Raw genomic sequence first — 17,417 nt, 5'->3', positions numbered from 1 at the left:
TCTATAAGGGTGTACTTCCGGATGGCTGAGAAATAGAAGTAAAGAGGCTCTCTTAAAGTTCTGGCCAAGGAATGGGCGAATTGCAAAATGAGCTACTTTTGGTAGCAAAACTTCAACACAAAAATCTTGCTAGACTTCTTGGTGTTTGCTTGGAAGGCCAAGAGAAATTGCTTGTTTATGAATATGTACCTAACAAAAGCCTTGATCAAATCCTTTTTGGTAACACTTTTTTCTCTCTCTATAAGAAAAAAATGTGGTTCAATTAAATTGTTGATACCTAATTCTAAAGTAATAGCCATAACGTTAATAATCTGAAGTACTATTTGGTGAATTTTCAGTTTTTGCTTAGGTTTGACCCCATTTGCCCAAACCAATTATTATGGTATTAGCCTTGACAAAAATAGTTAAACATAGTCCTTAGTCCCATACCAGCCAACTCTGTAGATACTATGTTTTTTTTGTTAATTTTGTTTCCAAGATTGTCATTATTGGCTTTAATTATTTGGAAATGCAGAGTTTCGGGTATATATAGATCATATACTCTATAAATTGTATATATGTATAGTAGTTGAAAATATTGGAAAAGGAACATTGCTAGTCCTAAATAAGGTCCTCGTTATCTGCTTTTGTAAGCGGCACCTACTAGACTGGGGAAAAAGGTACAAGATCGTTTGTGGAAATGCAAGAGGGCTATTATATCTACATGAGGATTCTCAACTAAGAATTATTCACAGAGATCTGAAGGCAAGCAATATCTTGCTCGATGTAGACATGAACCCAAAGATATCGGACATGCTGATTGATTTCCTACAACAGATCAGAAATCGAGTTGTAGGAACATTGTAAGAACTCAATTATATTAAAAGTACTGTATAGGTATATATTGCAGTAATATAATTATTGAATTACCATAATAAAACTGACATTGATATACATAATTTGTTGTAGTGGATATATGGCCCTAGAGTATGCAATGAAGAATAGTGGTACCTTTGAGTCAAACGTTTTCAGTTATGGTGTTTTAGTTTTAGAGATTATAACTGGAAAGAAGAATAGTGGTACCTTTGAGAATGATGAGACATAAGATCTCTTGAGATTTGTAAGTAGTACAACTGATCCTCTGTATCTATTATTCTATAATCAACAATGGAGCTTGTATACTAACAAAACTGAAATTACCATAACATATATAGGTATGGCAGCACTGGACCAATGGTACCATTACAATAGTAGCAGATCCATCTTTAGGTCAGCACTATCCAAGGAGTGAATTGTTGAGATGCACACAGATTGCACTGTTGTGTGTCCAGGGCAACCCGGCAAATATACCATCTATGTCAATTGTGGCCGTGATGCTTAGTAGTGAAACAGTGTCTCTCGAGAGTCCGTCTAAGCCCGCATTTTGTATTGCGAAGAGCAGTATACGTGCTGGCCCCTTCTCAAGTGTGTTTAACAACAATGGAGGCAACAATGATAGGTCATGAGGTACGTCTGTCCCGATGTCACCAAATGAGGTTTCAATTACTGATATCGAACCGAGGTAGATTGTAAATGAAGGTTAGAAATGCTGTGGTTATTTTGAGGATAGTGAAAGTCAACAAAGTGTACTCAATGAGCAGCAGCAATTTAGTATGTTAATTCTTACTAGGCTTTGTAAAATTATAAGGTCGCTACAAGGGCACATTTTCCTTTTCTTTCACATTTTTTCTCTTGTGCAATTGTAAGAAGTCATCTGAAATTGAGTCAATACTTCGATCAAGTACTTGAATAAATTTGCTTCAGATATTTTAGTAACTTAAAAGAGTTATACATATTCAATTTAAATTTTGCTCTAGTTGGTCCTTTTTTTGTCCATTTTTTTTTGTCTTGATTACTCATATATTCTTCAGACAATTTGAAAAAAAAAATTAGTACTTAAATAATAGTAGGGAAACAGTCAAAACTGATATAATAGAAATCTGATTGCAATCTTCCACTTTATCCCTTTCAAATACTACAACAATCTAACAATTAAACCAGCTTTCGAGACGACCAAACTCAAGAAATACTTTTAATATGTAAAATAATACTATTTTGTTATTTTTTTTGTTATGTAATTTTTTTTTTATGTAAGAGACTATTTTTATTGTACACGATTAGTTAATAAATATAAATCCGATAAGTTAATTCAACATGATTAGTTAATAAGCTTAAATCCGATAAGCTTAAAAAACGAGTTATTATTGTTCTCTAGCAGGGTTAAGGGTCCTTGCGTTTATGCCGGGTCGATGATGAATAAAATAACGATGAAACTTTGATACTGCATGATATCTCCATATTTAATCTATTGTTCCGACCAATTCCTGTACCAAAATTTGCGTTTTAAACCACCAAATCGCGTATTTTACATTGAATATCCATAGAATTTGGTACTGCTGTGCTTTCATTCTTACTTTGCAGGAAATTGGTGAAATCGAGAGAATTTCTGAAGTTCAGAGACCTTGATGCGACCCTCATCAGGCTTGACGCGAGGCGCATCAACCACTCAGAGCCGCACCAGCAGGTCGCAGCACCATTGCATGCGAAGCGCATCCATCACACTCCGATGCGAGTCGCAACAGTGGTGATGCGGGTCGCATCGCGAGCTTCCAGAGCAGACAGCAAAGGCCCAATAAGGGCCCAGAATTGAAGCATTCGTTTTGAAAGGTCTATAAATAGACCACCCCTGCCACCAGAGAGGGAGTTCCGAATTTGAAGATTCAAAAACCTCAAGAATTGGAGTGTTGATCAAGAAAGAAGGGAAGATTCTTGCTAGATTGCTACATTGGGTTCTATCATGATCTCTTCTCTTCTCTCTTCTTTTATGATGTTGTTTGAGTAGATCTTTCTTGTTTCTAGGGTTGATGTAGTCTAAAGCTTTGATTGTATGTATTGAATTTGAATTTGAGTTGTTCTTGTGATCAATTGATTGAGTATTATTCTTTCATTGCTTGATTTTTATTGTTTGAATCTTGATTGTCTATTGTTGAATGTTTCTTGCATCTCTTCTAATATCTTGACTTTGATCGTTCTTGCAATTTAATCAAGCACTTGAGGTAGGTTAGAGATCTGAAAAGATAGATCAATTGAACCGAAAGGTGAGATTTTCATTTATTGAGACATAGTGGATACCTTTAGCAAACCGATCAATTGACTTAGATTGAACACGAATAAACGAGAGTTGAAAGTTGTAGATCTAAGAAGGTGAAATTGCAATTCCTTACTAGGTTTCTGGTGCTAATAAACGAGAGTTGAGGCTCAGGAATCTTAGGTAAGGTCAGTAGAACCTTGCACAATCGAATAACTCAGAAACAGGTGCAATGCTACATTCACTCGAGGACCACGCGAGTCGCATGGGAGACCATGCGGGTCGCGTCACTAGGGTCGCATGCGAGAGCATACGAGTCGAGTGAGGGTCCAGAGAGGCAAAGCTGAGGATGAAATCTGAAACCCTGGAAACATCATTTTAAAATTGACTGAAACAAACATTTATTTTCTTTTGCAATCTTCTGTTATTGAATTTAGAAATTGAAACGTATTCAACCCAAGTTTGTCACTTCTAGTACCTAACTCAGATTAGTAGGAATCCAGAGTCGAATTATACCGTCTCTGAGGATCGATACCTTATTATACTATACGGATAGAACTGTGCACTTGCAGTCTTAGACGAGAGTTGATTCAAGGTTTTTAAACGGGTACAGCTAGCTGTACCTGAGACTTTGTAAGCATACTTTTGTGCGAACACTGCACTTTGATACATGTTAGAGTGTTCAGTATCTGATTTATAAAGTTGGTTAGTTGGGTGTGCTTCTGAGACCAAAAATGACATTTCCGATTTATTTCGGGTAAAATTGCAATTTTACTTTCCTCTTTGTCAGACTCCTTGTGTAACAGTGTAAGTCATTTTTTATATAATGGAAGAGATTTTTAGTCTATTTTTTAATAAAAAAAAAGGATAAGCTATTTGAATCTAATTCATTACTAGAGGTGTCAATGGTACCCTTTTATCCGTTTACCCAAATCGTACCGTATTCGATAAAAGGGGTATGGATACGATTTATTTTTCATAAATTTATTGGATACGGGTAAAGATTTTTTTTTAATTATCTAAACTGATAATGATACGAAGAAAGCCTATTCCGTACACGTTATCCGATCGGATAATTATAAAAAAATATCCGTACCATATTTGATAAGACGGGTATGAATAAGATTTATTTTTCGTAAACTTATCGGATACGGGTAAAATTTTTTTTCATTATCTATACGGGTAAGGATACGAATAAATCATATTCCGTACCCATTACCCGATCGGGTAATATTTATAAAAAAATATGTGTGTATATATATATATATATATATATACATATATGTACATAGATATGTGTGTACATATATGTACATAGATTTTTGTGTGTGTATGTATGTACGTACATGTGTGTGTGTGAGAGAGAGAGAGGCTACCATGCTCTTCAAATTAAAGTGAGTGGGTGTTTTAATTTGCACTTATATTTCGAGTTTCACAGTTCGAATAGTCCATTCGAATTTCTCAACATGTTCTTCATATTGAAATGTGCTTGGAGACCAAATTTTACATTTTTTGAAATTGTGTACTATTTTTTTATAATTTTTCAAAATCAGTGTTTTTCTGAATTTTTTATTATTTTTTTATTTAATGAAAAATACTTATTTTATTTATGGTTTGGTAATTGTTGCGCATTTAAATTGAATTAAAGAATTAGTAATAATTAAATAATATAAAAGGGCAGTGCTGGAGATAATGGAGTTATGGACTGATTTTTCAGCGGGTGAAGAGCAGACTCCCATTAGTCAATGCTTTGTCTTCGTATTTGCCAGGGCAAACCAAACTCCATAAAGTAAAGACCCTCCTTCCTTCCTTCCTTCCTTCTCATCCCAAAGCAATTCCCACCATGAAATTACCTCATCTTATCCTTCCACTCTTCTTCTTCCTTCTCTTTGCCTCTCCTGCAGCTGAGGCTGCCGATGTTTTGTATCAATCCTGCGGTACAATTAACCAGCAATTACACGACCAACAGCACATACGAATCAAATCTCCAAACCCTCTTCACTAATCTCATGAAAAGTTCCACCAATTCTACCACAAATTTTGGTTTTGCCAAGAGCTCCGTCAGCAGTACTCCTAACCTGGTTTATGGGTTAGTCCTCTGTCGAGGCAATGTCAACTCTTCGGATTGATTATGTAATTAAGTAACATAGAGAATAACAGGAGTGTAGAGAATGATTGATTATATAATTAAGTGACGTATATAAGCAACACAACTGCATACAGTACATGTATTTTGTTCATGTATGTTGACCAAGAAAACCACTTAGAACTACAATTCAAAATGACCATTGGTACGTTGGTTAGTCTCCCATCAGCAATAAATGTAGATTTTGGATAAGCATGAAAGACCATGAAATTAAGGTAGTCTTCAGTTGACTAGTTGACTAGCTTAACTGAATGATTAATCATGTCCATTCAATTGATGTGCATCTCCATAGTAGACGTCTTCATTTGAGTCCACTCCACATACGCTTAGACAGACGAGATGTGTAATTAATAGTGGTCTCTACAACTATGGATCAAATGTGAAATATGAAACACATAAATAATTAATTATGGAGATACCCAGGTGCACAAATGCCAATAAATATCAAAGTAATGATAATTCACTATACTATTATCCAAATTAAACTACGTACTGAAATGCTGCCTTAAAAAACACTATGTCATCACAAATATGGCAACACTAAATAATTCATTATACAACATTTGATCTTTCAAAAATTATAATACCAGACTGTAACAACCTCAACTCCTCTTCACCATCTTTCATGAGCCATTAATAAGCAACAAACCTTTCATGGGATGTTTCATCTCTGGTAACTCCACTTCTGGACAATCCAATGATTGTCTAGGTTTTTTTTAAGAGACCTCCCGTACTCCACAGGCTCATCAGATATGTCATTACTGGTTAAATTGTAATCCTTTCTGAAGTTGGAATTCAAATTGCAAAGAAGAGTGAGGCTATGGCAATATGCATATTACAGATCAATCCGTACTATGCAAATGCGAATAAAGTACAAAACTGCAAGGCTATGGGCTGGGCTTTTCAGGGGTATCTTTTAATCACAGTCGTCGGCCGATCAAGACTTCTACATGCTGAATAAGAGGGAAGATATAATATAGATCGTACTTATGATTTTGTTTAATATTTAAGTTTTTTATTTATTGAAGTTATAAAAATAAAGGTGTAGTAGAGACTTCAAAAGTAAAGCCATCTAAACACTCTCTTTTAAAATGTGACAATGTAATTTGGAATTTAGTACAAATGGTTTGTTTGTTTTAAGGTCATAATAAAAAGTGTGTTAGTTATATAACTGATAACAAACAATTTATGAAATGGCAAATTATATATACCGAAAAAGGTCAAACTAGTAGTAATCTACTGCCAATTTCCCAATTAAAAAACTGTGATTCTAACCATCAAAGCTCATGAAATTCAGTTATTATAACCTAAAATCAATTATAAATATAGTGAAAGGTCGTATTGATTTGGTTGGAAATCTCCAAGTACTTCTTCGAATGAACTCAAATTAATTTTGTGTGCTTATCTTTTCATCTTAATCTTGCATCAAATGAACTAAAAAAATTATTATTTTTTGTGAATAAGCACGTTTGTACCAAAAAAAAATATCAAAGGCTCGAATTCATATTTTGAATTATTAATGAAAAAATAATTAAAGTTCTTGTGATGTGTCGTAAATATAGTGATCCTTTATCTAACAAAACTATGATATTTGCTAAAATAAGACAAGGAAGGGAGGAACCGATCGATCTCGCAAAGATAGAATTTGTCAAACAATAGGGTTGTTTGAAGTATAGCACTTCCTATATCCAGTGTGCAAGAGAAATAATTTCAATCTTCATTACATAAAATAAATAAATAAATAGCAGTCTTTAATTTAATAGTTAAAAATTATATTTTTATGAAGTTGCACATATAAAACTATGATAAAAATTAAAAAACAATTCTAAATATTTTAAGAAATAGTTGAGTGTCTAACTGTCTATACATGAATGTCTCTCTCATCTGGATAATAAAAATTTAACCTTCCACTTTCTAACATTTTTTTTAAATAAATACAAAAGAATTGAGAATAAATAAATAAAAAGAATACTCTTGATGTAAAGCAAGCATTTGGGCCGAACTATTGGGCTTCACCAGAGAGAACATGATTGTTAGACCAACAAAAGTAATATACCTCACTAATGGTATATTTCGTTTTCTTTAAATAGGTTCAATAAATCACTTCTAAGAGAAAAAAATGTTTGTTATCTGCAACAAGTGATCGATAATTAAAGCTTTAATATTATGTGTGAAATTGGTAAATTTATGAGTCATAAATCTCCTAATCAAATGCTAAACACTCGGATCTTAGCATTGTATTCTTTTTTGTGTTAAAATAACAAATTACAAATAGTTAAGTAAAGAACCAATCATCATTTAATCAAAATATCTGCCATAATTATAGCATCTCCTATTTATGTTTTTTGCAAGAAGTGCCACATGAATTTAGATACTTATTATTTTTATTACATTCCTTGTGAAAAAAAAATCTCTATTTGTGTAAAATTCAGAAAAAAAAAAAATACACTAGTAGGCCAGCAACGTAATCAATCCAAGTTAATAATTAATAAAATGAAAACAAATATATCTAAATGTATTTTTGTTTTCTGCTAAATATGAAAATGAATAATAAAACAATAAATAGAAGTTTTTTGTTGCACTAGTCTCAATGGGCCCATCAATTGCCTTTATCCTTGGTTCCCGGCGGGTGCTGCCAGTAGGAGTTCAGAGACTGGGTCAGAGTTGCTACCTGAATTCCTATGAAACACCATTCAATAAAACATTTTTTGTTAGAACACAAGTAATAGTAGGGGTATGTCAGTACATGTGAACTACGAACAAAAATAAGTACATGTTTGGCTGAAGCAAGTTGGTGCCCTGGTTCATCAGATCATTGCCATTAAGTGGTGCCGAATGTTGAACAGCACTGGCACTGGCACTGGCTCTGACAGTCAATATCTCAGCCTGATTGTCCAAAAGAAGAACAAAGAATCAATCTCCAGTGTATCTTAGTAGCTCTAATTATAGAAATAAATTAAAAATCATTTGTGTAATTTCAAAATGTATGCACCTCATATTTGATCAGCTCAATTGAATATTTGACGGCAATTTGCACGATCTTCAATTGTTCTATGCTTCTGTACAAACAGATAATTCACAAAAACAGATTATTCCATTGAAATGTAACTCACTCGTAATGAAATCTCATTAGGCCCTATTTTGCTCCAGTTTAGAAAATAATGCCTTAAAAAATTCCATTTTTAAAAACTTGAACCTAACTTTCTCAACTGAACCTCAATTAAGATGATTTATCTTAGCCCTAGTTTGTTATTAGGCTATACTACTAATGCACACACAGAAGAAGAAAAGAAACAATTAGTCAAGGTATTACAAATGTTATACCAACTTCTTACTAAAAAGTGCACTTCATTGCTGTCAAAAAATAATAATAATACGGATTACAATGTTATACCAACTCTCCTTAACCCTAATTTGTTAAGCCATAATTCAATCCTATGTTCAATGAACGAACCCTAATTTCTTCAACTGAACCTGAATTAAGATGATTTGTCTTAGCTCGAGTTTGTAATTAGGCTATACTAATACACACAGAACAGGGAAAAAAATAGATAACCTGCTTACCAAAAAGTGCATTACATTGCTGTCAAAAGAAAAAATAAAAAATAAAATGAAACGATAAGTTGAACTAATAGGGGTTTGGTGAAATTATTACCCAAGCTCGGCAAATGTTTTTTGCTGGCCCTGTAAAGAAAGATTATAGTCAATAAATAGTAATAATAATAATTATAAAATGTTATCTTTTAACATGTATTAATTATTAATAGGGATTTTTTTATATGAAATACAATAAATTATACAAAACATCATGGGATCAATCCGGCAGCTTAAGGATTGAACCAAAAATCCGGTCCCTTCTATAAGAAAAAACAGTAGATCATAGTACCTGCAGGACAACATCAAAAATTCCATATTCCCTGAAAAAGACCATCAAAGAAAATATGTATAAGATCTGATATACGTCATTTTGGTTAACAACTGGTAGACTAAGATGTAAAATGAAATGAAGAAAAATAATTCTCAATTGGGCTAGCACATATGACTTGCATTGGTATTGACCAGACCAAACTGGTACCAAATATGGGGCATTGGTTGTCAGCTAAAAAAAATAAAGGATATAAATAATTACCCAAGGTTCAACAGAGAAAGGTTCGTCAGATCATCCCAAATTAGTTCAGGCAGCAGGTTACCAGTATCTGTAGGGCAATTTATCACGGTTGGTACAGATGGTATGCTACAATATGGCACATCATATGAATGTTGAACAGCACCAGTACTGGCACTGGCTCTGTCTCTGAGAATAGACTTCATCTGATTTTTTTCCTTTTTCTTTCTGTCCAGCTCAATTGAAATTTTGTTGTTAGCTTCCATTAATTGTTGTATGTTCCTTCTGTACATACAGAGAATTCACAAAAAAATGTTCAACTTAGTCTTTCCTTAACCACATATTATTCTTTCTTTAATAAAATCTCATTAAGTCCTACTTTACTTCATGCAGCGCATGCATCATATAAAGCACTGCTTTTGCTCAAATGTCCGTGCGCTGCATGAAACAAAAACTGCTCTGTCAAAATATCTGTATCCCTAAATTACACACATATCTATAAAATAACAACAAAAACTAAACACAACTAATTTAAACTTATACAAGGTTGTCATTTCATACCTTTGAACATCGATTTCTTCATGATCGCCGTTCCATTTGAAGGCTGTTTTTAAAACCTATTTATGTAAAGTAAGAATATTTACATCAGATTAAAGATTTGTTATTAGTTAAAGCCAAAATTATTGGAAGAAATTAAAAATAAATAAAATATTGAAACAAGTAGAGTTTATTACGTCTACCTGAATTACTTCCAGCTTACTGCTCATATACCTGAATTAACATAGATTACTCTTTCACCAAATAATGTAAACAAGGACTAAACATATACAAAATCAATGATAACAAATAAGGAATTAGAGGTTACGTATTCGGTTCTAAGACAAGATCGGCCTTCACCTTGGTATCAATCGAGAGGATAATGCAAATAATGGACATTTCTTTCACCATCACAATTTTTTTCTTCTTTCGATCCATCCTATTAAATTTTCTTTTTAAAAAAAAAAAGAGAGTTGTTATTTGTCAAAGCAACCTAATTTTTTTTTGAAGAAAATCCAACCTAATTCTAAGAACAAATATAAGTTTTTCATTTTTCTCTTCTGACAAAATAAGTTATTTCCCGGAAATAACCCAGAAAAAGGGTTAATTAAATCCAGCAGTTATATCATTATTAAAGAAAAAAAAGAGAGTTGTTATTTGTCAAAGCAACCTAATGATTTTTAAAGAAAACTAAAATACAAACTGACTAACTAGTAAAACAACCTCACCATAAGTTATCCATTTGTTACAACTTAAAGAAAATTGAAATATCAAAAAAACAAACTAAACACGAACAAGAAATAAAGCGAGGTAGAGTAGAAAAAAACCTCGGACAAGAGAAGGGAAACACTCGCCTCCAGTTTCTCCAGAGGATACAATACAAAATGGACAGTTCTTTCGGCTTCTTTGCAATGTCACTTATCCTCCTTTGTTGGCGGGGTTCCTTATTTCCGTCCATTTTCTTCTTGTTTTCATCCATCATATTAATTTTTTTTTTTTTAAAAAGTGTTGTTATTTGTCAAAGAAACCTAATTCTCAAAATAAATTGATGATTTTTCATTTTTTCTCTTCTGACAAAATGAGTTCTTTCTTGGAAATAACCCGGAAGAACAATTAATTAAATCCAGCTGTTAAACTTGCAAACCATTGAAGCAAACGAAATGATTCAAGATCAAATCTTTAGAACAGTACAACAACACCAAAGTGAATAAAAGAATAAACTATGTATTAAGAAAAGGGTTTATCCATGCGAGGGTTTAAAATTGAATATATTTATTTCTGTTTTATGCAACTAATTAAGCAAATGAAAGATTAAATACAACTCTTAGATCCAATCTAGTTTAATAAAAAAAAAGAACAAGATTGCAAGGTTTAATGAAATAGAAATAGAGAGCTATTTTGAAAGAATGCTTGTAGGAATTATATGACTATACAAAACAATCCAGCAATACTTTGAAATCAATAAATCTGAACAGGAGCAACGGATGATTCACTAAAACCATAAATGCATCTATAAACTAACCTAATTGATACCAAGGAAGTACTTTTACACATCAGTAAGGAGATGAACTACTTTTGAATGAATCCAGTTACAAAAACAAGAATGTGTCAAGAAATCTAAAGTACAAATCAACTAACTAGTAAAACAACCTATAGGTTATCCGTGGAATCACAATTTACTATAGATTATTACTCGCAACAAATTGCAAAAAAAGGAACTAAACACAAACCTCACTAACTAGCCCTTTTCCAGGGGAGGGATAGAGCAGAGGGACAAATTGCTAGCGCCTTTCCAAATTACCTACAGTTGCTCGACCTGGCTAATGCTTTTCTAGAGTTGTAGAAGAAACAGAGGAGGTGTAAGAAGAGGGAGCAAGAGGAAGTAAAAGGTGAGAGTAGAGAGCAGAGGCGGTTTCAGGTTTCACAGTTTCGGATTTAAAATTTTAATTGGGCTGAGATAACTATTATTAGTTTGGGCCCGTTAAGAGAAGATAACTAATATAAGTTTGGGCCTACATTATACTTAAATCCATCACTACATAATTTAATCATGTGACCAATAAAATTTTCAAATTATTTATCTTCCCATGTTGATTTACTTTATTTATATGTCTATTTTTTCATCTCATCAATTCAGAAAACATATTATTATTAACAAAAATAAAAATAAAATAAAATGATCATTATGACCTTATCTTGAAAAATGCCTTAAATACTTTGTTCTGTTTCCCAAATTAAAATGTAGAGTAGAAATAGGGTGTTATGCTTCAAACGAAGAATCCAAACTGTTGAAATTCTTCTACCTTACAAGTGATGTATTTACAGATGAAAATTTTAAAATCTTAAATTAATTTTGTTTCGAGTTAAATAGTCAAAAGACGTCCAAAAAAATGAATACAATAAAATCAATTTATGAATCTGTAAATTGATTAGATTCGAAGAAGCCTCTTTTCAGTTCCGGGTTGCCAAGAGGTAAGATTAGATTCGAAGAAGCCTCTTTTCAGTTGGAGAAGAGATCGAAGAGCTATGGTCAGGAAGGCATCAGACATGGGTTGCCACAGAAGCAGAGGGAAGCAAAACTAATATTTTCATCGGTCTCTAATTTCTAACCGATCACGTTGGAGCTTAACGCTATCGGCTCGTACCAATCCGAAATTTTTAAATATACCATACTTTAAAAAAAAATAAATCAAACAACTACAACTTCTGAAAATTTTGATTTTTGACATGGCCGCATCCCCTAGGTGCGGCCACCTCTTTTCGGGCCGCATCTAGGGGATGCGGCCACCCTTTTTTTGAACTGCACGAAGAAGAGAAAAAAGCAAAAAAAAAAAAAAAAAAAAAAGGTGGCCGCATCCCCTAGATGCGGCCCGCAGAAAAGTGGTCGCATTTTGGGAATGCGGCCATGTCAAAATTCGAAATTTTGAGAGAAAGTGGTGGTTTGGTTTATTTTTTTTTGTATAATGGTATATTTAAAAATTTCGGCGTACCAATAGCGTAAGGGTACACATTTTTTATCGGAGTGATATGCAATGGTTGGAAATCTGATGGTGGAATGTAATTCTAAACGATATAAAAAGATTTTTTTTGTAGTAGTGCTATTAGTACATTTCTGACAGATTGGTTATGTAAATAACGTGTGTATATATATATATATATATATATATAGAGTTAGGCTGGGGTGCTATGGATAGCATAGTGGCCTCTATGCTACGGCTCAATATTTGAGTTTTCAAAATCTAAACGGTCGATCCGAACCGTTCATCTTATTCTCCATATTAATATCTGCTTGGAGACCAAATTTTACATTTTTCTGAATTTTTTTACTATTTATTAAGTATTTTACAAAATTGTTGATCCAACGGTGGCTGCACAAAACAGTAAAACCGTTGGATTAGCGATTTTCAAAGTGGCTTAATAAATAGTAAAAAAATTCAGAAAATTATAAAATTTGGTCTCCAAGCAGATATTAATATGGAGAATAAGATGAACGGTTCGGATCGACCGTTTGGATTTTGAAAACTCGAATATTGAGCCGTAGCATAGAGGCCACTATGCTATCCATAGCACCCCAGCCTAACTCTATATATATATATATATATATATATATATAAGCAATACAGCTGTAAACAGTACATGTAATTTGTTCTTGTATGTTATTGACTGAGAAAACCATTTTAAGCGACGATTCAACATGACCATTGGTAGGTAAGCCTCACATCAGCAATAAATGTACGTAGAATTTGAATAAGCCAAAAAGACCATGAAAGGCACTCTTCGTTGACTAGTTGACTGAATGATGAATCAAGTCCATTCAATAGATGTGCATCTCCATAGTACACGTCTTCATTTCATTCCACTCCACAGAAGCTTAGATATTAGCAGGTCAAGAGGAGGTATGGCTTCACTAGAGCTAACGTGATTGTTGGTTCAATAAATTAAGGGAGGTGCTATTCTAAGGACAATAATTTCAATAATGAGAACTGAGAGAATATTTTTTATACTAATACCCACTTTTCCCTTCTCTCTTAATACTATATATGGATGGATGCGTAATTAATGGATAACAACTAATGAGAAAATTATCTCAAATATCTTTCATCTGTTTTTTTACATAATGAATGGAAACGTACCAATCCTTCCTAATCTGTATATCTGCCATATCATTTACAACATTCATTGGCAAAAACCTGACCTGTTCTTGAAAACCCCGTCAATTAAGATTATGTATGACCCTATTTTGAGTTTATCTCTAGATAAAATGAAAATTATACAAGGCACATGGTCTCTATGTGAGAGGTCATGGATTCGAAACCCAGATGGGGGAAATCCTTTGTTGTATTACAAGGATATTAAATAGTTGGGTGGCTTGCCCTTAACCTTTACTCAAAAAAAAAAAAATGAAAATTATACATAGTTTTTGGTTGGGATTCGAAGGATAGAAGGTTCTAATATTTGGGATAAGGATGCCGTATGGACTATGGAGAGCTTCAGGGACTGTGGTATGAGCTGATGTGTGCACTTGGCTTGATCATTTCATTTTCGGCTAGCATTTTAAATATTAGTTTCTAAATGATGGTTGTACTTGTTTCAAGGCTATTTCATGCCTCAACTTTGTACTGGATATGTACTGCTGTAATGACTCTGGTGTTATATAATATAACGCCTGCATTGCTCTTTTTTTAAAAAAAATATAGCATTCACTTACTTGATTCTATTGTTTGACTCATAAACAAGAAATTACAGCATTAATCATGATAATACTTTGGTTTTTTATTTATTGGTAGAGTAAAACAGTGGATGCATCATAGCAAATCAACTGTAATACAGATGATATGAAATGAAACCTAAGGACATTTGAGTTGCAAAAAAAAAAAGTTTGGAAACCAATCAAATTAAAATTTCATTTTAATTAACGTCCTAATTATTAATATTTATAAAATTTATGATGTATTACAAAGTTTATAAATATTTATAATGAGCTTGTTAATTAAAATACAATTTTAATTTGATTGGTTTTGAACTTCTTTTTTCTTTTTTTTCAACATAAATGCCCTTAAGTTTCAATTTATATATTGTGGTATCATGAATCAAACAATATAATCGGATATGTAAATGTTGTAAATGACATAGCAAATATACCAGCTAGGAAGGATTAGTTTCCATTCGATATGTACAGCAAAAAAAGATGAAAGATATTTGAGATAAATTCCTCATTAGTTATCCATTAATTACGTATTCATATATAGTATTAAGAGAGAAGGGCAAAGTGGACATCAGTATAAAAAATATTATCTCAGCTCTTATTATTGAAATTATTGCGCTTAGAATAGCACCTCCCATAAATTAATCATTACTTAATTCCAACTCATAACTATTAAGGGGAGAAAAATGTTTATTATTCAAAACAAGGGATAATTAATATCAAGAGATGTAAAGCTTTTATATTGTGAGAGAATTTCCTAAATTTAAGAATCAAGTACTATTTTGTTCTCAATTTGTGTAAGATGCATAAAAATAAAAATAAAAATACACCGGCAGGCTGAAACGTAATCAATCCAAGTTGATAATTAATAAAATGAAAATAAGTATCTCAATATATTTTTGTTTTCTGTGAATATGAAATAAACAAGTTCTCTAATACGATAAAAAAAAATCTCAATAGTATTTTTGTTGCAGCCTGGATCTTTGTAAAATTAATGCATGAAATCTATCTAAAAATGCACTAATTTAGTTATTTACGCAAAACATACATTTTTCCTTTTCACTTCACATTTCTTTTTTCTCTACTGACAATTGCCATCCTAATAGCGAACCTCAAGCAAATTGTGCATGACGGATGGTCTAATAGCAAAACCTCAAGCAAATTCGGGTCGACCCGTGGTCCCAAAACACCTCAATCAGTCTGCCACTTTAACAAGGAGTCTTTCAACCCAAATGTATACATCCCGATATGTAATACATATCGGTCCATGTTCACTGGTCGTACCCTATACTTTTTCCAATAACATATATTACATTTATTTCAAAAATCCGTTTCAATAACAGTCATGAAATCTTCTGTTAGATTTGCACATGCACCATTCATCACATTCCAATAAACATAAGTACTTAACCAAAACGGTCAAGTAATTTAACAACTGTCTAGAATAAGTACACCGCACCTAAAATTTCGTAGGTTCCTAGAGCATACTCTTCCCATTTGTCACATTCCTCAATTTCAAGACTTGAATCTAAATTATTTAATTTCTCTGGGTGGACATCTGAGTTTACTATTTGTAATGTTAACGTGATTTTGTTATATGTTAACAAATAAAGTCGTGCAAGATGTGGCAGTTATCAACCCCAGTCACCCATCCTCCTCCACAACTCCCCTGGCTTCAAGAGCACCATCTAAACCCTAAAGAAAATGCCATTATGCGCTTCTACTGCCTCTCGTCTGATAAAGTTCATACTATCACATGTCCGGCCTCCTATTGTACTAGATTCATGGGCCCCGCATGCCGCTACTAATTACTTGCCTCTCACTCGTCGGGCTCAATACATCTTCTTAATCCTCTTACACAAGACCAGATCCATGTCCCTTTTGTTGATCCAATTGAAGGTTGCGATGTTGTCATTATATCAGGAACTAAACACAGTTTTGACATTGAATGGTATATCCGACCCAAAAGGATGGTTCTTTGGCAACCTAAAGCTGACCATTGGGTCTATGTGCAAGGGGTTGGCAACGGTGCTAATTCATTTAATATGGCACAATACTTTAACAACGACAAAGATACTGGCATTACGAATGTTATTGATATTGTAACAAAAAAATTGGCATATCAAGTCGCACCACCAGAGGGCACAAACCCTAGAAAAGGTTACACAGTTATGGTTGGGTCAGGAGGAAAGATCTTAAGGTTGTTCATGCATGACAAGGTTGATATACACTGTCTTTATTTTGATGATGGAGAAGGGAAGTCTTGTTGGGAAAAAATCAGTGATATCGGTAACCAAATGTTGTTCCTGCAAAATCGTCGTGGGTTATCATTTTGTGCAAATAACTTTGCTGGATTTAAAGGGAATTACATTTACTTCTTTAAAAATGGGAGCAATCCTTGTAGATACAACATAGGAGATGGTAAAACTGAGGTGCTGCCTTGTCCTTTTTATTTAGTGGGGGCTTGGTTTGTGTCTAGTATGGTATAGTTCTTAAGTAAATTTAACTGAAAATTAATTTAGCATTTTTGTTTAATAAGTTAGATATTTAGTTTTACTTGGATATTCAATTCAAATGCTTTTATGTTTTTCTAATTACATCCGTATAATAATATAGAATCTGAAATGCAAATAGTGAGAACATTTTCTTTTAGTGCAAGTAGAAAGGAAAAGGTCCAAAATTAATTTGTAAATTAACCTTGGACAAACCAAAAATTTCTACTAATCAGTGTTAATATTTTCAGCGTTTGACCATTTATTATTTATTTCTACTTTTTTATAAAACTTAACTTTATGGCGGTGTTTTATTCTTGTAAGAT

General features: G+C 33.0%; 1 long non-coding RNA gene and 1 pseudogene across 2 annotated transcripts; one reads left to right on the top strand and one right to left on the bottom strand.

The window, feature by feature from the left end:
• Positions 1-24: 24 nt before the first annotated feature.
• LOC144562508 (cysteine-rich receptor-like protein kinase 6) lies at positions 25-3,009 on the top strand (annotated as a pseudogene). The gene is made up of 4 exons (XR_013514128.1): positions 25-219; positions 634-842; positions 949-1,099; positions 1,194-3,009. The product of XR_013514128.1 is annotated as a cysteine-rich receptor-like protein kinase 6 (transcript).
• Positions 3,010-9,918: 6,909 nt separating this feature from the next.
• Positions 9,919-11,014, bottom strand: LOC144544712 (uncharacterized). Its single transcript, XR_013508319.1, has 4 exons — positions 10,923-11,014; positions 10,223-10,387; positions 10,098-10,128; positions 9,919-9,974 (listed from the first exon to the last, which is right to left on the bottom strand). It is a non-coding gene; the product is annotated as an uncharacterized LOC144544712 (long non-coding RNA).
• Positions 11,015-17,417: the final 6,403 nt, after the last annotated feature.

Source organism: Carex rostrata, chromosome 1, assembly GCF_964058835.1.
Source record: "Carex rostrata chromosome 1, lpCarRost1.2, whole genome shotgun sequence".
Taxonomy (NCBI): domain Eukaryota; kingdom Viridiplantae; phylum Streptophyta; class Magnoliopsida; order Poales; family Cyperaceae; genus Carex; species Carex rostrata.
Note: the sequence above shows the minus strand (reverse complement) of the source record. Positions and strands in the feature narration are given on the sequence as shown.